The sequence below is a fragment of the Urocitellus parryii genome, chromosome 5, assembly GCF_045843805.1.
Source record: "Urocitellus parryii isolate mUroPar1 chromosome 5, mUroPar1.hap1, whole genome shotgun sequence".
Classification (NCBI taxonomy): domain Eukaryota; kingdom Metazoa; phylum Chordata; class Mammalia; order Rodentia; family Sciuridae; genus Urocitellus; species Urocitellus parryii.
In genome coordinates, this window is record NC_135535.1 from 102,231,768 (window position 1) to 102,253,971 (window position 22,204).

Sequence of the window (22,204 nt, forward strand, 5' to 3'; positions counted from 1 at the left end):
TCTTTCTTTGTTGGAATTATGGGCCACTGAGCCATATCCCTAGCCCATTTTGTATTTTATTTAGAGACAGGGTCTCACTGGGTTGCTTAGCACCTTGCCAACATTATTATCAATGGAGAAAAAAAATCATTCCCTTTATCAACTGGAACAAGAAAACGATGTCTTCTTTAACCACTTTTATACAACATTGTCCTTAAATCTCTAGCCAGAGCAATTAGACAGGAGAAAGAAATTAAAAGGATACAAATAGAAAAAGAAGAACTCAGTCACTATTTCCCAAGGACAAGATTCTATAATTAGAAGATCTAAAAAGTTCCACCAGAAAACTTCTAGAACTAATAAATGAATTCAGCAATATAGCATTACATAAAATCAACACCATAAATAAGACACGTTCTTATACATCAGTGATGAATCCACTGAAAGAGAAATTAGGAAAACTATCCCATTCACAATAGCCTCAAAAAATATTGGGAATCAATCTAACAAAAAAGGTGAAAGACCTCTAAAAATGTAAACTAAAGAACACTAAACAATGAAATTGAAGGAAAACTTAGACAATGGAAAGATCTTCCATGCTCTTGGATAGGCAGAATTAACATTGGTAATACTACCAAAAGTGTTATATGGATTTAATGAAATTCCTATTAAAATGCCAATGTCACTTAGGGCTGGATACTCATACTAGCAAACACCATGCCTACCTGTGTAGGTTAGGAATATCTGTAGGCCTTAAACTAAAAACTACTCTGGCAGTTCCTTTTGATAGTTATCAGGCATTCCTGCCTAAGAATCTCTTTTGTAGCCTCCAGTTTACTTATTCTTAGAAGTTACGTTTAACACAGAGGTCATACTAGTAAAAGGATTTTGCAAGATCAGATGACATTAAATTATTAAACTGTGTCTTAAGGGGAAGGACATCTGTAACCATAAAAGTTAAATGTTATGGTTACAGTCCTGGTAACTTGGGATGTTAAAGCCTGTTGAGGGAAATTATGTACAGTGACATGTTCCAGCTGCTGCAACATTTATTCAGTACTCATGCTTTTTGTTTCTCTCATAGAAGCACCCATCCCCAGATGACAACCTGTTTTTCCCCAGCCAGACCTCAAATGGAACTGACTTCTAAAAGGGAACTCATGTCCCCCATGTCGTCATCCCCCACGTCGTCCATCGTCCCCCATGTCATCGAGCCCCCTCATGTTCAACACCCCTTTTCAGCTCTGAAGCAGCCAGAACGAGCTGTCGCCCCTTCTCACCCCTTCCCCTTACAGCAATAAAGTTTCTAAAATTAGGGGGGGAACAAAGCCAGAAATGGGTAGTCATTGTAAATAGGTAAATCAAGTCAGGTTGGATCTTGGAGGCCAATTTTAAGTGAGTCTGGGAAGTTGAAGACTGTCCCCTGAGGATTACTGTTTACCAAGATGTAGAGCCTGCCCAAATAGGCCCCCCAACTGAGGAAACCATGATTGGTTCCCAAGTTTCCAGACAAAGGGGGGAATGGAAAACCAGCCTCTATCTCAGAGCAAAGCCTGTCCAAGGAAGGGACATGGCCTTTGTCCTTGGAAAAACCCACAGAGCACTCCTAAGTACATTCCCACCCTGCTAAGTTGTTTATCTACAAATAACAGGAGAGATCTGCTGCCCCAGGTGTCCCTGACTCAGTCAGGCTAGGTGGGGATCCCTAGCAACCCCCTAGCAGCCACAAATCAGCATGAGACAGGGAAATACCTGGGATGCCAGATGACCCTCCCAGTAGTTTATGGTGGTTGATAACAAGTTGGGAAACCATGTAGTTCAGCATGTACACCCCACTTGGCTTAAACCAATCAATTCAAATGAATACCCCTTTTGTACTGACCAATCACCCCTATTCAACTTGTTCCCACCAGTGAATGTGCTAATCATGTATTAGAGTTGTTATTAGATTTTCCTGCGGTGTGTGATGATTTGCTAGAAGAGGCTATGATGTATGTGAAGTCCCTGCCCTCTCCAAAGAATGTATAAAAATGCTGCAAACCCTGGGTTCAGGGTCTCTCAGCGTCACCAGTTGCTGTGTGTGCGCTCGGAGGATCGAGCTAGCTCGCAATAAACACCTCTTTGCTGCTTGAAAAATAAATAAATAAATAGATAGATAAATAAATAAATAAAATGCCAATGTCATTCTTCATAGAACTAGAAAAAGCAATCATGAAATTCATTTGGAAAAATAAGAGACCCAGAATAGCCAAAGCAATCCTTAGCAAGAAAAGTGAAGCAGGAGGCATCACTACTAGACCATAAATCATGCTACAGAGCCATAGTAACAAAAATGGCATTGTATTTGCAACAAAGCAGACACATAGACCAATGGTACAGAATAGAAGATACAGAGACAAATGCATATACATACTAGACAAAGGAACGAAAACACATTGGAGAAAAGATACGTCAACAAATTGTGCTGAGAAAAATGGAACTCATTTTGTGGCAAAATAAAATTAGACGCTGATCTCTTACCCTGCACAAAACTCAACTCTAATTGGATCAAGGACCCTGGCATTAGATCAGAGACCCTGTGCCTAACAGAAGAAAAAGTAGGCCCAAATCTCCACCATGTTGTCTTAGGAACTGAATTTCTTAACAATACTTCTAAAGCAAAAGAAGTGAAATAAAAAATCATTAAATGAGATGAAGTCACACTAAAAAGCTTTTTTCACAGAAAAGGAAACAAGAATGTGAAGAGACAATATGAAGAAGAGGAGAAAATCACTGTCACATGTACCTCAGATAAAGCATTAATCTCCAGGATCTACAAAGAACTGAAAACATTTAACTCTAAAAAAAAATCCAATTAATAAATGGGCAAAGAAACTGAACCGGCATTTCACAGGAGAAGAAATGCGATCGGTCAACAAATATATACATAAACTGTTTAACATATCTAGCAGTTGGAGGAATGTGAATTAACTACACTGAGGTTTCATCTCACTCCAGTCAGAAAGGCAATTATCAAGACTACTAGGAACAGTAAATGTTGGTGAGGATGTGGGGAAAAAGGTGCACTCATACGTTATTGTTGGGACTGCAAATTGCTGCACCCACACTTGAAAGCAATATGGAGATTCCTAAGAAAACTTGAAATGGAACCACCAATTGACCCAACTATCCCACTCCTCTGTTTATACCAAAAGGACTTAAAATCAGCATACTGTAATGACTAAGCTGTTGGGAGCCACTCTGAATGACCATGCCTTCCAGTCCTGAAGCATGAGGCTCTGACCAATCAATACATTCATGGTGGTTTGGGCGTTGACCCAGCTCAGATGGCATGGCCATGCTTCAGATTAAACGTACCCCTGGGGTTGAGTTACACTCACCTGCTCCCTTGTAATTCTACCTCTTCTGCTCTTTTATGGATAGAACTTTCTAAGCACAGTGTCCCTGCCCCATATAAAGCAGAAGTCCGAACATGCTCCCCCCCCACTTTCTTGTCAGACTCTTGTGACATTCTCTTGCTCTCCCTTTTGGGGAGCCTGAAGCTGAGAGCTTGGGGAAGCCGTCCTGAAGCTTGTGTAAGGGTAATTTTTGTCTGTCTTTTATTTATATCACCACAAATTCACACACACGACCTTATTTCAGCTGCCTGTGCCTATTTGGGGTGGCACTAATCCACATCAATATTTATAATATCTCAATTCACAATAGCTAAGCTATGGAAACAATGTAGGTGCCCTTCAACAGATGAATGGATAAAGAAAATGTGGCATATATACACAGTGAAATGTTATTTAGTTTTAAAGAAAAATTATGGTATTTGCTGGTAAATGGATGGAGCTAGAGAATACCATGCTAAGTGAAATAAAACTATTACCAAGAATCAGAGGCCAAATGTTTTCTCTGATATGTGGATGCCAATTTGCAATAAGGTGGCAGGGGATCTAGGGAAGAATAGAGTTAGTTTGGATTATACAGAGGGGAGTGAAGGGAAGGGAGGGTGTATGAGGGTAAGAAAGGTAGTAGAATGAATCAGACTTTAGTACCCTGAATGCATATATGATTAAACAATTGCTGTAATTCTACATCATGTATACCCAGAAAAATGAGAAGTTATACTCCATTTATGTATGATGTTTCAAAATGCATTCTACTGTTATGTATGACTATTAGAAAATAAAAAAATCCTTAATCAAATAAATAAGAAATTCAAATAAGCAAAGCTTATACAATAGCACAAATACTTAATAATCTTACCTTAAATGTGATAGGTAATATAGTAGCTATAACCCTTTGGAATGTAATCACCAATATATATTAAGGATACAAAAATAATTTCACATTCCTTGACTGTAGTTTTTTTCTGTGGGGAACTCTGTTGACAAAACTATTTGAAAAAATAAAAAGCATTATGAGCCAATCCACTCATTGCCACCTTATTTCTGTTAACCATTCTATGCAAAACAGCAACCCTGTTGTCCTCTAAATACTTTTTCCTGTTTTATGGCATTTATTATCACCTGACATTTGATTATTATCAGTCCCTCTCAGAACCCCTAGAATTTAAGCCCCAGGAGAGTTTGCCTACTTTGTCCAGTGCAATATTTTCAGTTGATAGTTGTTAAGTGAAGAAATAATTCCAAACTTTCAGCAAGAAAGGAATTATTTTCAAAATTATGGTTTATTTGCTTAACATAATAGAGTGAAACTATTAGGGACATTTTAAGAATAACAACATGGAGAAGGATGAAACATGAAATGATAAGTTTAAAAAAGAAAAATAAATTATCATGTATACACAGGCATGCAACACATGATGTTTTGACCAACGCTGGATAGCATATATGATGGCAGTCCCACAATGGAAATTAAAATCTCCTCTTGCCAAGTGTCATTATAGCTACACCACAGTGCAGCACATTACTCATGTCTGTGCTGGTAATGGAGGAATAAAACCTACTCTCCTGACAGTCTTATAAGAGCAGAGCACATTATATTATGTCCTGTACATAATGCTTGAAAATCATAATAAAGGACTCTGTTACTTGTTTATGTATTTACTCTACTATGCTTCACCATTATTTTACAATACATTCCTTCTACTTATTAAAACATCTACTGTATATATATTGGTGCCTACTAAAATGCAAAAGCTTAAGAATCACACTACAAATCAGATGTCCTCCAAACTAAAATTATTAGTAATTTTCCAGGTTTATATTTCTGTGATCCTAATAGCATTATGATCATCACCTTAAGAAAAAATATAATTAAATGTGTCAAAGACTTGGCTTTCCAAACCATGCTACTCTGATTAAAAGATTGGACACTGATAACCTAAAATAATAATAACAATAATCTGAAAACAAGGCAAATTTAACTGATGGTTTATGTATTCCATCTGATTTTCAAAATTATTATACACACTGGATTTGTTTTGCTTGTAAAAATTTTGCTTTGTACTTGCCTTATACAATATCATTACCATTGCCTTTTGGTGTTTTGCAGAAGAACTATTACTAACAATATAATCTGGATTAATTTGAGATAACAAACCCTCAATTCAGGATAGATAGACTATAATGCTGACCTTTAGTACTAACACTGACCCCAATTAATGAAAGGGGTAACTGTAAAAATGACAGATATTAAAGCTAAAACTATTACTTGCACTTCAACAGTGGTGAAAGTGACCTCAATATTTTAAATCAAATGTTGGAGATCAAAGCCATGGAAGTAAAAGAACTAAGGAAAGACCACCAATTTTTAGGCCCTTGCATTCTAAAGTCATCCAGGATTCGGGAAATGACAGAACCCTTCTAAAGTCTGTGCAAACCTGGTGAGTAACCCGATGTCCTGATCAGGGACATCGACAACAGGAAGTCAATCAGTATACATTAGGCAAAGAGGAGGATTGTTGAAGATGACCCTGATACTTCCAAGGGAAGCCAGGTGTTGTCAGCCAGACCCTGAAACTTCCAGGCAGACAGCACAACCAGTCAAGAAGATAAAGAAGCCAAAAGGCTTTTCACAAGTTCCCAAGAGAGAACTTAGAGGAATCTCAGGAGACCTTAATAGGAGCAAGGTCTATTTTTGCTCTTAAACACCTGTCGGGAAAGTACAACCAAAACACAGCCAACATGGACATATCAAAGGAAAGAAGGTTCTTTAAGAATATCTTCTTTTGTTAGATCATAACATTAATTACCTGATACATACATATAATTTGTTAATTTAAAATAAATAAATTTGACAAAGTGAGCCTAAATGCTCCTAATATTAGGTTACCAATTTCATTATAAAAGAGTCAAAATTTATTATACTTTAAGACAGGCACAGCTCAGAAAATATAGCTGAAATTCCATAAAATTGTTGTTACTATATATAACTAATCTTTGTATTATTTTTCCATTTTTTAAATAAATAAAATGCATTCTTAGTACCACTTTAAACATGTATAATAGTTAAATTGCATGCATACTGATGCATTTAAACTGTGAGAAGTTATGAAATGCTTATTACGTTCTTTGAGTGTGAAAATTATATTTTTTTACTGCCAGTGGAAAGTAAAAATGTTTCTGGGTAGGTTTTTACATTTTCCCTAAGGATACAATCCTTTGTTGAATATTTGAAATTCAGCTAAGTATAGCAAAATTATATATAAGATGTTTTTAGCAAGAGTGGGCCACAGCTGTAGCTCAGTGGTAGGGCATCTTTTTAGCATGCATGATGTCCTGGATTCAATCCCCAGTGTACACACCCATGTACACACAAAGATATGCTTAGCCTTAATCATGTGATCTTTTCATTTCATATATCAAAATGTCCAACATGTATGAAATTTACTTTGGGTTTGAAATTCATGTGCAAATCATGCTTTATAATTAAATGCCATTCAGTATAAAGCTGTTTTTCAGGTTAGAAAGCACAATTAGAATGAATGACTGTAGCAGTCCACTATTTCATAAAATGGTACAAACAATTTTTCCTCTTATAATTCACAGTCTTTTAAAAAGCCTTATAGTTTTTAATGTGACTGCATTTATACTAGCATGATAAAGGCATCTGATGTGTGAAACATTTAATATATTCTTCCATAATATTTCATAAAACACTTTATTGCATAATTTCAGAATGCTACTAACTCAGCCATCATGGTATTTCTTAGACAACACGGGTTGCCTCAAATATTATAGTTATATTTTTTTATTTTAAAAAGAGTATTTCTATGAAAGAAAAGCGACATCAACCTCCAACTGACAGTAATATTTTAAAAATAATCATAGTGAAAAACTACTATGAACTATTCTGCCAAAGAAACACAATTAAATAGCTTTTGGGGTTTCATTATAACTAAGTTGTTTCTGTAAACAACTTTTTCTATTCACATTTTAAAAATATAAACTTTTCCCCTAGTCATCTAAGTTTGATTTCCTTTACTGAATCTCTTATTTATAAGAAAGCAATTTTCTAAATATTTACTATAGCAGAATATTTTAAAACATAAGATCCAGGACAACATGGGAAAGACTATGAAAAAGGAAAGATAGGTCAGGAGGAGAAAACAGACAATATTAAAATACACTGAATGATTTAGAGAAGTTTTAAAAACAAATAGGCATTTTTAATGGTAATTGGAAGAATGGGGTGGGGCTGGAATATTACTTCTTTCTTGGATACCTGATTAACCACTAGAGTCAAGCCTTCTAAGTATCTACTTTTAATCAGTACCATTAATTTGTAATAAAATGTTTTCTGCATTGTAACACATTTTGTGCTCTTGGGAACTCACTTGCTAATAACATTTTAAGCTTTTATTCTCTGCTATAATATAACCTCTATGAGAACATTGTTTTTTAGATGATTTTGATATGGAGTACTCTAGACTGAATGTTTGTTTATCCCTAAAATTTATATGTAGATTCTTAAACCCCAATTCAATTGTATCAAGAAGTAGAGCCTCTAGGAGGATATTAGATCATGAGCAGCCCTCATTAAAGGAATCAATGTCCTTATAAAAAGAGATGTTCCTAGCTCATTCCCCTTTTCTGCCATACAAAAGCAACCAAGAAAGACCCATCTTGGAAGCAGAAGAATAGCCTTACTAGACACCAAGTCGGCTGGCATCTTGATCTTGGAATTCTCAACCTTGAGAACTGTGAACAGTGAATCTGTGTTACAAATTATCAGTCTAAGGTATTTTATTTATTGGGCAGGACAAACTAAGACATGTAGTAACCATTGACTCTCAAACTTGTATCCATAAGGTAATTTAAATACCTTTGCCCTCTATTAAATGCTTAGGTTTCAAAGCTTTAGAAGTTTTGCTGCTATATATTTTGCATTTTTTACGTGATTCTCTTTTCCTTGATACTTGAACTCTAAAAATATATAATTGAAGAATTTGCCACATTAAAACTAGAGAACAGAATACATCCAGTTTATGAAAACTCCAACTACTATAGTCCTTTAATATGCTTGACATATTTTAGGTATCAGGAAAATTAACATATTTTATATAGTGATTATTACCAGATAGATTTTTCTTCTGAATAGAGAAACTCTTCAATTAACTTTTAACAATGTGCATAATTGAATATATTTTCAGTGTTTTGGGTTAAAGAAAACTTTTTGTTGATGATACTGAGATTGAACCCAAGGGCACAGTACCACTGAGCTACATGCCCAATCCTTTTTAATTTTTATTTAAAGACAAGTTCTGAATAAATTGCTGATACTGACCTCAAACTTTCTATCTTCTTGCAACCCTTTGCCATATTGCAATTATTTTTTTTCAATGTCTTAGCCTAATTACTACTGGTACACATTAAAGACAAACTGTCTTAATCATTTTGATATTTTCAGGGTCTCATAAAGTACCTGTATATCTTAAATATATATGAATTATTTGTTGAAGAAGAAAAGGGTTGTTAACAACAAATACAAGTTCTTTAAAGCAGACTTCATTTCCTTGTGTCTTATTTCAGCCGAATATGCATGATTTTGCAGATGGATAAACTAGAAAAAGGAGGAAAATTGTGGTGGTTCAATATTCAATATTTGGCTTGTCTAGGAAGTTAATAATGAACCTTTTAAAAAATACCTTTTTTTAGATGTTGTTATACCTTTATTTTATGTATTTCTTTATATGTGGTGCTGAGAATCAAACCCAGTGCCTCACACATGCCAGGCAAGTGTGCTACCGCTGAGCCACAACCTCAGCCCGAATAATGAACTTTTTACAAAATTCTTAATTTGTAAAAATAACGACACTTATAACTAGTCTGGTATGAAACATACTAAACTCAAATTAAATTCAAGAGCCAGGTAAATAGCATAGAACAGTCCTTGAGGTGATATGATTTCATTTTTATTGCAGAATAAGTGTCCACGAGCACAGATCAGGGACCGCTCACAGTGAACATGGCTAACATGAACCTAGCTGCCTGGAAGCTGAGGGGTCTCAGGGAAATGGGACAGAAGCAAGACCAAGGCCACCAGGGACTAGGAACCTGGTCCAGTGTCTGGGTCCCAAGTGAAGATTTAGTCAGCACTGAAATATCTATTATTTTGAGTTTCACATTCTAATTTGAATAAATTGATTAAAATTATTTTATGGCAATTTTTTGGTAAAATGCTGAGTTTTCATGTCAAAAGAAAAAACAAGAAATATCAAAGTATGAGGAAATGGACAATGCACATATTTGTAAGAATAAAGCCCAATTAAACAGCATTATGGCATAATTGTGCAAAGGGTAAAAAAAAAATAGGAATAGATACAAAAAACAGGAATACAAGTATTATCAGGAAAAATTATGAACTAACAATTGGTTTGTTTATTTATTGTCACTTTTGTTTCTGTAATAATGCAATAGACCATGATTGGCTTTAATAAAAAATTATCTGAATAATCTTAAATCATGTATTATACTGGACTAAAACTAAAATTAACTTCATTTTCCAATAACATTGTTTGATTAGAAGCCTTCTCACATTGTTCAAATGTAATCTAAATATTATTTTGAAACATTGAATATCTGATAATCATATGTTGATGCATTCATTCTGTTTTGTGTATGTTTGAGTGCATGTTTTTAATAAAGTCACAGGCCTTTTTTTAGAAAAAAAAAGAATATCTTCTTTTAATATCACATGAGATGCACACTTGTATCAGCCCTACCAAAAGTAAGTAGAGATGCTATAGAGAAAGAGGTCTGATGCATGAGTGTTGGATAATAACTATCAAAAGAGACTCTGCTAAAATCATGTTTTACCTGAATTAATTTAAGTTTGATCATGATTTAAACACACACACACACACACACACACACACACACTTTAATAAAAACATTAATGTTTACTTGCTAAGCTTTTGGTTATGGCCCCTATGGGAGCTCTGGTAACTATGTCTGCTCCTATTGCTCAACCCTAGCCCTCTGAATCTTCTAATAATGTCTGCATCTTCCAGATTGGAACAATGACATGTTAAGAAGATGGTAACACAAAAATTCCAGCCCATCCCCACAAATGAGGCCAGTTTTTTTCTGTCAGTTCACGGAGAGGCCACAAAGGAGGAACTGAATACCACCAAGAACAAGGTGAGGCGCTCACAGTGGGTTCTCGCTCACAGCTGAGCTTGAGATGATGGCACACCAACCAGCCCCTTGACTGTACCTACTGAGAAACCTGACCTAGACACACCATATAAAAAAGGACTAGAGAGTACAGAGGGCCATTCCAGAAACATGTATAAACACAGATTTGCAGGTATGTGGCCTACAGAGGAGTATGTTGCCTATGTACTGGGCTGAACTTCACTGTCCACCCAGGGTAGTGAGGAGTGGCCTGGGAGGTCTGCTTCTGCAGACCCTCAGAGGTAGCACCCCTGCGCTAGCCAGCTCTGCCTGTCCGCCTGCACCACTGGGCTCTGGATGATGAGCGAGCCACTGGCTCAAAGGGCTCTGGATCCTGACAGTGACAGCAAAGCTCCAAAAGAAACTACCATGGCTGCAGGAGTCTTGCCTCCAAATGAAGAACAATATTCCATGTTGGTGAATAATAGTGGGCATGCTTCAAACATGAAAGGAAATTCAGAACATCCAACACTGAAGTACACAAAAGTGGAGAGCGTGTATGGGCATGACATCCCTTGACACTGATGTGTTTCATAGAGCGTGGTGGTAGAGCATGCAAATGTGAGAATGCAGCCTGCTGGAGTGAGCAAGAGCAAGATATTAAGGGTTTTTATTCATACTGGATCACTGATAATATCCAGGTCATGGCTCTCCTGTTATCTGAGCTCCTGGAGAAGTACCACATCATGGAGCGGGTCCTCAGTCATGGTCTAAAATCAATAATCAACCTACAGCACCCTGGTAAGGATGCTAGCAGCTGTGGAAGGAAAAAGGTTACACATACCTTTCTGAAGCATTCATGGAGGGTGGCACTTATTTCTACAATTTTGGATGGAAGGATTATGGAGTAGCATCTCCTACCACCATTTAGATATGGTGAAGATGATGACATTTGTCTTACAGGAAGGAAAAATTGTCATCTATCATCACACAGGGCTTAGCCAGACAGGTGTTTTAATAGCATGTTATTTAGTTTCTGCAACAAGAATGACTGCTGACCAAGCAATTATATTTCTGCAGACTAAGTGACCCAATTCAACACAAACCAGAGGACAACTGCTATGTGTACAACAATTTACTCACTCTGACTCCTCTCACACAATATTTTCTCTTGCTGTGATTCCAAAGCATATGCTGTCACATTAGTCTAGTACCTAATTTGCCACCATCATCTGATTCATGGTTAGGAGTCATGACTTCTGAACATGTGCCCCAAATTGTCCACTGGTCTGAAAATTCCTTGCTGAAAACAGGCCAGTGGTGATGTAGGTCATGGTGAAAGCACCTGAACTCTGCTGAAATTGAAAAGAACATGACTGAGATTATGACAATGTGGCTGGATGAAGAGTTAATGAAGCACAAGAGTGAGGCATCAGACCCATTTAACCCTACTGAAGTGGTGGCAGAGTATGAGAAATGAGATCATTCTTTCCAATGAGCAAGAGTTTGACCTCCTTTGGAAAAGGCAGAATGTCCAGTGACCCATCCAAAAAGGCGATTCAGGTACAGTGACTCAGAGTTAAAGAGGACCAAAACTCTCCTGGAGCAAGAGGGGACACCATTCCTGCCCAGGACATGCTGGGCCACAACGTCCAGCAGCAGAAGCCCATCAGACATTGTGGAGACTCACCATCTCCAGAACTAGATTTCCAGAGGAGGCATTGGTTGGCAACACATTTTCTTTCTGGAGTCACTCTAAGTGTGGAGGATTGGAAAGATCCAAGGATGATGAAACACCACTTCTTTGAGGGAGAGACAATCAAAAGTACAATGAAGTAGAACCTTCTCTGTGGGTATTTTACATTCATGCAATCCTGGGGAACCAGTTACACCAACTTTGCAAATCTCCATAAGGATCTAAACCCTTCTCATCAGCAAGTGGCCCTCTGTCGTTGTGAACCACACAGTGGTTGGGGCCCAGGCTCTGTGGAAGAGGAAGGCAGGACCTGCTGCAGCCTTCCAGGCTGAAGCTTCATCTGGTGTCTTCATTCTTCATTCAAGACACAGCTCTTGATTGGATGAAAACCCCAGAAGAGCAAAGGTCTGTCTGAAGCAGTGCCACATGCTGACTTGCCATCTGAATTGACTGTTAAAGCAAGGAGGATACTGGCAGCCAAAGCTCTGACAAATATAAATAAGTTTATAGAAAAGTATTAAGTGAAAAGGAAGGTATAAATGTGTCAGAAAGAACTAAATTTCCAAAGTGGAGCATAGGAAAGAACATGTGGTGAGTGAGATCCTTTCATCCTGGGTCATTTGATATGGTCTTTGGAGGAGCAACTAAAGGAGCCTATAATCTCCAAAGAGAATGTGGACACGTTGGTTGATAGACACACAGGTGCCACTGAAGCCCTGTTCTTATTAGAGAAGGGACAGCACCAGACTATCCTTTGTGTGTTGCATTGCATAGTGAACCTGAAGAAATTCCCATGGAGGTGGAGGAAGCTTGCCTTATTCACATCATTGAGGTTTTAACTAAGGTTAGTTTTGATTTGGAGAATGGACCAATAGTTTACAAATTCCTGAAGAAAATATTTAAGCACGTTTTGGGTGGGGAAAAAATGACAAAAGAGCCCCAAGCCAGGCCTCTTGTGAAGGTAAATTTCTCCTCATGATGAAATGTCAGGCCTAAATATCAAGATAACATTTCTGTTCATCTGTGAATAAGGTGAAGTTTGTAGAACTACTTTTTCTCATAGTACTTTATTTTTAATGCTGTTGTCTTGTGCTTAGAATGATCTTTTTCAGGGAAATTATTTTTAAAAAAGTATCCTTGAGCTTAGGCTGTGTTGGGCTCAGTGGTAGAGCGCCTGTCTTGCATGTGCAAGGCACTGAGTTCAATCTTCAGCACCACATAAAAATAAATAAATAAAATAATGGTATTGTATCCATCTACAACTAAAACAAACAAACAAAAATTTAAAAATATATATTCTTGAGTTACATCTTAGTCTTGAAAAATTGCCATAAATTTGGTGACACTTTCTTTTATTTATTCAACTGAATTAATATTGTTGTATTAACATTTTAAGTATGTGTGTTTACCTTAATTCTTTTTGACATTCTGGAAAAAAGTAATTTCAAAACAATTTTTTTGATAGAACTTTTCCTATGCATTTTACCAAATAGATAATTTTTAATAGTAAAGCTTACTACGTATGTATCCCACAGGAAAGTCACAAAGAGTCTCAAATGTTTTAAATTTGTTACTAAGAAATTTATTGATATGTTTTTAAAGGACTTCTAAAAATTTTGTTTGAAATTTCTTGGTTTTTGTTTTTATAAAAGTTTCAGAGTTTCAAAGTGTATTATTTTTCAAAGCCATTTACTTTTGCTTTAGTGGATAGGCTGTAAAGTAACTGGAATTTTTTGTCTTTTGGTACCAAAGTTACTTAACTGCTGAGCCACATCAGAGCCGTTTTTGAATATTGTTTAGAGATGGTCTGGCTAAGTTGTTTAGCACCTCTCTTTTGCTGAGGCTGGCTTTGCACTCATGTTCCTCCTGCCATATTCTTTTTAACTGTTGGGATTACAGGCATGCACCACTGCTCTGGGCTGTGACTGGGATTTTTTGCTTGTAGAAAGTAAAGGACATCAGGCTTCCAGATGATCTTTCCAGCCTTGGCTGTCACAGTAGGCAGGAGCAAGTCTCAATATACCAGGCCTATTCCCACTCTCCTAAGTTGCTGCTGAGCCAAATCACATCTTACAAAGGAAGTAGGGTCAGAAGTGGGCAGTGTGGGAAATTGGTAAAGAACAGGACTTGCCTGTGTCCCTCCAGGGTCTCCACAGAAAGTATAGTCCTGCCAGCTAGTTGTGCTGGCCCTGCTCTCTCCAGACACCACAGCCATTCTGTAAAGGAGACACAGCCAGAATCAGCCAGGGTTGGGCCAGCCTGCTTGTGCTAATACACTATCCACATAGACAATGGCCTGACATGGTCCCCATTACCCAATCTGAGTTCCATAGGCCCACTAGTCTCAGGCCTCTGTCTTTGGCTGCTGTTTTGCTATGAGAGAATTACAATTTTTAAGTTGAATTGGACCCCAGGTTGCATTCACCCTAACTGGTTTCAGATAAGGGTGACAAGACTGCCTAAACTCATTTCTTGCAGGTCAAACTCAGTACTTAAACCCACAACTTTAATTAAATTAAATTAATATGTAGGAGTAGCAAAGGCCAAGCCACAGAAAGGACACCAGCTTCTTCAGTAAAATTGATATTAATCAGACCAAACTAAACAAGGTATTACTTAGTTTTCAAGATGGAATTTCTGGGTAAGCAGGCTTAATTTAAAATGAATAAAATTTCTTCAACTCCTTCATTTCTGAATTATGGGTCTAGAACATCAGAAAATATTTTAGTCATTATGGGTCTTACTAACTCTAATGGCAAAGGCTAACTATAACATTCTTCCATATTGTTTAAATTTTCTTATAAAATAAAATCCAATAGCAATTGACAAACTTGCTAGACCACTCCTGAAATGTCTCATTTAGGAAAGAAAGAGAGGAAGGAGTTGCATTAAATCTAGAGGTACATTAGATTTTTACCCCCCCCCCCAAGAATAAAATGTCCTTGGCTCCATCAATCTCAAGTAGGCAAGTGACACTATAATGTTTTTTATTAGCTCTTTTTCTTTCTTTCTTTCTTTCTTTCTTTCTTTCTTTCTTTCTTTCTTTTTTCATCAAAAAACCCCAGCTATTTTCTTTGTATGTACAAAATGCTTGTTTCAAATTATAGAATAGTCATGATTTGACCACAGCACTGCACATCTGAAAATCCAGGAGATATGATCAGTCTATATACAAGTATTGTGTTTATTTGAATAAAAGTGAAAAGAACAACTCCCAAATAAAACAAAAGACAAATTTGTAAGAGTCTGATGTGTTCAGGAAACAGTTGCTATTGCTGTTTCCTAAAATGACTGTGTCTATCTAATGAGGTCCAACAATGAAGGTAGACCTCCAAATGTGGGGACTTCATAGTCTAAGGTAAGGCCTTTGAACTTTCTGATATAGCTAAATGATTCCCAATTCTGAATTACAGAGGTGCATGGGAAGTTTTGAAAAAATAACTGTACTAATGGTTTATAAATTTCAGAATTTTTAAAATAACTTTATGTATCTTATGATAGGAAAATACATTTTATTTTTAAATAAAATATTCAAGTAATAAAAGTAAACAAAACCAGACTCAGGTAGTCAAAGGTCAAATTCTTTTTCTTTTATGGTAAAGCTAGAGGGAAATAAAGTTCAAAATGGGGGATCCATGAAAATTAGAAGAGAGTTCAGTGGAGGAGAAGAAGAGAATGGAGGAGGACATTGGAGGCACATGAAATGTGAGTAAATGCAGGATGAAATTGACAAAATTATGCTAAGTACACATATGAATATATTAGAGTAAATTCAATCTTATATAAAAAAGCAAACAAAAAACAACAAAATATAAAGAAGCAAACAACAAACAACAAAATATAAAGAAGCAAACAAAAAACAACGAACAGTAGAGTAGAGGCAGGGGAGCGGGGGAAGGGAGGAGAAGCGGGAGACTGGAAATACTGGGGATGGGAATAGAGCAAAATATGTGAAATGTAAGTGTGAATATGTCAAAATCTATCACACTATTATGAATATCTATAACACATTAATAAAAACAGAAGGAGCTTGGGCTATACCTAGTGGCAGAGTACTTGCCTAGCATGTGTGAGACACTGGGTTCAATACTTAGCACCACATAAAAAATAAATATATAAAGAAAATAAAGCATTTCTGTCCATCTACAACACAAAAATATTAAACAAAATAAAAACAGAAAAAAATTCATTAAGTAAAAGGAAGCAATTATAAAAATGTGTAAATAAAATCTTGGTTTAAATTTATTCAGTTAGGATGCAGATGTAGAAAAAAATCATGTTTGCATGTAAATAACTGAATTTTGGAAAATTTGCTGTTGATAATAATGAGTCTCAAGCATAGAGAATTTTAGAGTTTGGCTTGCTTACTCAGTCCTTTCCAACTCAAATAAATATGTGAAGATGGTCTGGGATGGGAATAATTCACAGTAAATACAGCCACTTAGAAATCTTTTGTAATTCTGGTGGTTAGAATCATTGGCTGTTTAAACAAGATAGCAGAGAAAGAAGTAGAGAACAATGAAAAATGATAGAAAACAACAGAATTTAATGATTAATAGTACAATTTTATGGAAAACATGAAATTTGGAGAGTTGTGGAATAACAACAAAGAAGAAGAGGACATTGGAGTAAAAGACTAATAGGCAGTAGCAGAATTTAGTTATTGATATTCTATAAAAAACTTATGCAAAATTAGAAAAAATATAGCTATTTTCCATCCACCTGATACACTCCAATCACTAAATGTAGGTTTTAGTCAAGCATGAATGGAATTTTTTGAATATAACAATAGGTATTTCTAAGTTAATTTTTGTAAGACCAAGTTCTTAGTTCAGGACTGCATTCCAGTTTTATGCTGTTCAAGAGAAGAATAAACATCTGTCCATCTAAAAGAAGCAGTTGTGTAGTGTGTGTGGGATCCTAGGTGGGATCCATTCAGTTTGAACACTGAATTTTCAGAGGTTGCTGGGGGTGAATGCATTCACATTAAGAGAATTACACTGGTATGTGAGGCTCAGAGTATTTATTGTGAATAAAGGATACAAGTAGAAACTTTCCAGTAATGAAGAAGACAGAACATTCTCTCTCTCTCTCTCTCTCTCTCTCTCTCTCTCTCTCTCTCTCTCTCAAGACTTGTTTGCACACACACACACACACACACACACACACACACGAAAAAAAAACTTAAAAGGTATTAGGCTCAATATCATCATATTCAAGGTTTTCTTGTCTCAGGATCAATAAGGATGCTGTCTCTTCCATGTTAGAATTATCAGCTTCTTTGAGAGACTGAGGAGAGATGCCTGAAACAGTAAGAGAATCCTGGTTTCAGTGATGACACAAATGAAAGTCCAGAGTCCTCTTGAAGAATGAAAGGAATAGTAGAGTGGCTCCAAAATATCTATGAAGAACCAGAATTTTTCTGGAAGGAGTGATAGAGCTATATCACATTGACTATGTCCTGTGCAAACAATGAGAAGGAATATGGGTTAAAAACGGTGAGGAGTGGCAAAAAGATGCAAGTTTTCTCTTCCACACCAGGCTGGTCTGATTCCTTAAGCACTTCAGGCAAAAGATGACCTCCCTCAATTCCTCTGTACCTCAATAACACACTACACTTTTCCTCACAGGATTCATGATAACAATTTGGGTACTTTGGAAGATGCAAAAGAAGGGCAGCTTAACTGAATTCAGTAGTTTTCTTTTCCCATGGACTGCATGACCATGTACAAGTGAAAAGCCCATTTCCAAAATATGACACCACATATTATTTCAAACAATAAGATAATTTTTTTCTTCTAGCATGGAAAATTTTAATATCTCTATTTAAGGCTATTTTACATTATTAATTAAAGTGGGAAATGTTATTGAAAATAATTGGTCACATACTTCCTTAAAAATAAATTTTTATAGATGAAAGTTTGGATCATCATATGTGGATGGATAAATGTAATCCATCAAATAAATAGAATCCAGGAAAAAAAATACCTAACTAACTCAATAGATGCAGAAAAAATAATCAACAAAATTTAGCACCATTCATGTTAAAAGTTCTGAAAACACTAGCGATAGAAGAAAACTATCTCATCAAGGCTACACATGAAAAACATCACATCATAATGAATGGTGAGGAAATAAAAGCATTTCTTCTAAAATCTAGAGTAAGATAAGGATTCATACCCTCACCATTCTTATTCGATGTAGTTCTTATAATATTAGCTATATCAATTATATAAGACAAAGTAATTAAAGGGATACAAAGAGAAAAAGAAGAAATCAAATTATCTCCATTTGTAGATGATATAATTCTATACATAGAATCTCCATCAGAAGAGTTTTAGAGCTATCAAATAAACACAGCAAAGCAGCAGAATACAGGATAAATGTACAAAAATTAAGTTTTGCTATATGCCAATAGTAAAACCAACAAAAAAATGAATAAAAGTATTCCATTGAAAATAACCTAAAACAAAACAAAAACATGGAAATAAACCTAGCTGAGAAATTGAAAGACTTCTAAAATAAAACTATAGAACACTGAAGAAAGAATTTGAAGAAGACTATAGAAGATGGAAAGGCATCTATTGTTCTTCAATAAGCAGATTTAATATTGATAAAATGACTATATAACCAAAAGAAATCTATAGTTTCAATCAGTCCCAATCAAAATATTAATGACTTTCTTCACAGAGCTAAAAATTATTCCCAAAATTCATATGGAAGAATAAAAGATCCAGAGTAGCCAAAAGAATACTGAGCAAGAAGAACAAGGCTGAGGCATCACAATTCCCATGCTCAAATCATGCTGCAGAACTCTTCCATCAATAAGAGAATGGTGTTTTTTATAAAAACCAAAATGAAAATCAAAGGAATAGAACTCATGGAGATAAACCCACATAGATATAGTCATCTAATACTTGACAAAATCAGTAAAAACACACATTGGAGAAAAAAATGGATGTTATGGTTTGGATGTGATGTGTCTTCCAAAAGCTCATGTGTGAGGCAGTGCAAGAAGAGAAACAATTGGATTGTAGAGCCTTAATGCAATCATTGCATTTTTCCCCTTATGGGGATTAACTGTGTGGTTAACTGAAGGCTGGTAGGGTATGGCTTGAGGGGGTGTGTTCCTGAAAGCATGGCCTTGGAGTATATATTGTGTAGATGGAGAGTGGAGTCTGTCTCTTCTTCCTGATCACCATGTAGGCTGCTTCCTTTTGCCAAACTCTTCCACCATGATGCTCAGCAACATGTCCAGCCCCATTGAATGGATCTTGCTGTCTATAAATAGAGACCTTTGAAACTGTGAGTCCCTGAATAAACCCTTTCTCCTCTATAATTGTGCTGGTTGGATTTTTTTAGTCACAGCAGTGAAAAGGCTGACTAAATGGACTTTTTAACAAATGGCTCTGGGAAAACAGGATATCCATATGTAGAAGAATCAAAGGAGCTCCCTCTGTCTCACCTGCATAAACTTCAACTAAAATGGATCAGAGACCTACTAATTTGAAAAGAATCTTTACAATTGCTAGAAGAAAACATAGGGCCAACTCTCCAATACACAGGAACAAACAGTGTCTACCTTAACAAAACTCTCAAAGATCAAGAAATAAAGCCAAGAATCAATTGACGAAGCTTCAAATTTGAAAACTTCAAAGAGCAAAGGAAACAAGACGATGATAAACAAGATGATGAAAGAGAACCTAAAAAATGGGAGGAAACTTCTGCCAATTATTCTTCTGATAGAGAATTCATGTCCAGAATATGTAAACATCAAAATAACCCAAATAACCCAGTCAATGGGTAAGTGAGCTAAATAGACATTTTTTACAAGATGACATGAAAATGGCCAACAAATATATGAAAAAACTGTCCAACATTCTTAACAATAAAGGAAAGTAAATAAAAACTACACTGAGGTTTCATCTCACCCCAGTTAGAATGACAAGATTCAAGATGAATAACAATCAGTGCCTTGTATTAGGTTATTGTGAATGGAAGAGTTTTCCTGATTTTTTTTCTCAGCAAATTTATTATTGGAATATTGAAAAGACACAGATTTTTTAAAATATTTATTATTTTTAGTTGTAGTCGACATAATACCTTTATTTTATTTGTTTATTTATATTTGGTGCTAAGGATTGAACCCAGGGCCTCACAAATGCTAGGCAAGCGCTCTACCACTGAGACACAACCCTAGCCCAAAAAGTTGTTGATTTTTGAATGCTGTTTTTGTTTCCTACTTTCCTAATTTTCTATATCAGTATTGGAATTCTTCTGGTGGAGAAGTTTGAGTATACTACATACAGGATCCTTTCTTCAGAAAACAGATAATTTGGCCTCTTTTCATATTTGTATCTCTTTATTTTCTTCTTTTGTCTGATTGCTCTGACTTTAGTTTCAAAAACTATATTGACTAGGAGCAGTGAGAGTGAACATCTTTTTCTTGTTCCTGATTTCAGAGAAAATATTTTTAGTTTTTTAGTTTTTCTTCATTCAATAAGAAGTTGGCTTTGCATTTGTTATATATAGCCTTTATAATGTTGAGGTAAGTTCTTTCTATCCCTAATTTATTCAATAGTTTTAACATGAATGGGTGCAAAAATTTATCAAAAAAGACGTTGGAAAAAAAGAGTCTTTTTTAAAAATGGTGCTTGGAAAACTGAATATTTGTATGTAGAAGAATGAAACCAGTTCCCTCTCTCTCTCATCCTGCATAAAGGATAACTAAAATGAATGAAACACCTATTAATTAGACCAGAAAATTTGTGATTTACAGAAGAAAATGGGCTCACTAATCCAACATATTGGCACAGGAACCTTATCAAGACCTCTAAGGCTTAAGAAATAAAACTAAGAATCAACAAGTGGGATGGTATCAAATGAAAATATTTCTGCACAGCAAAGGAAACAGGAGAATGAATAGAGCACCTATAAAACGGAAGAAAAATATTTGACAGCTATTCTTTTGACAAAGGATTAAAAAAACAGAATATACAAAGATTTCAAAACGTTAACACCTAAAAAGCAATTAATCTAATTAATAAATTGGCAATAAAGCTAAACAGGTATTTCTCAAAAGAAGTATAAAATGACCAAGAAATATATGAAAAGCTGCTTAACATCTATACCAATCAAGGGAATGCAGATCAAAACTACATTTTTATGTCATCTGGCCCCTATTAGAATGGAAATCATCAAAAATATACATAATAATAAATGCTGGTGTGGATGTGGGGAAAAGTACTCATTCATTTTTGGTGATACTACAACCACTTTGGAAAACAGTATAAAGAGTTCTCACAAGATTAGGACTGAAACAACTTCATGACTTTCTCACCCCTTGGTTTTATCCAAAGAACTAAAATAAGCATACTGAAGTGATATTGGCATATCAGTGTTGATGGAAGCACAATTTACAATAGCTACATTATGGAAACAGCCTGGGTGCCTGTCTGCTGATGAATGGATATAGAGAATGTGGTGAATATGCACAATAGAATTCTACTCAGCCATAAAGAGGAATTAAATTATGGCATTTACATGTAAATGGCTGGAATTGGAGAACATCATACTAAGGGAAATATACCAAACTCAGAAAGTCAAAAATTGAATTTCCTCTCTTATATGCAGAAGTTGGAGCAAAATAAGGCATAAAGGGAAAAAAGGGAGTGGAATTCTGGAATGAAAATGACTAATGAAAGAAAAAGAGATATCAGTGGAATAGAGTAACGGGGTTGATGTGAAGGGAGAAAGGATGAGAAAAAGGAGGAACTGTGGAATGAAATCAATCAAATTATGTTATACATAAATATACCATGGTGATATATATATATATATATATATATATATACATATATGTCACTGACTTATTAATAAGCTATAAATTAACAGAAAGGAAATAAGTAGAGGAAGGGGAGCAGAAGAAGGGGCATTAAAATGGAGAAAACTTTATCTG

General features: G+C 35.7%; 2 pseudogenes; one reads left to right on the forward strand and one right to left on the reverse strand.

Moving 5' to 3' along the window:
* Positions 1 to 10,976: 10,976 nt before the first annotated feature.
* On the forward strand, positions 10,977 to 13,225 carry LOC144255024 (protein tyrosine phosphatase domain-containing protein 1 pseudogene; annotated as a pseudogene).
* Positions 13,226 to 17,430: 4,205 nt separating this feature from the next.
* The window catches only part of LOC113201524 (antigen WC1.1-like), a 212,533-nt pseudogene continuing 207,759 nt past the window's right edge, over positions 17,431 to 22,204 (reverse strand).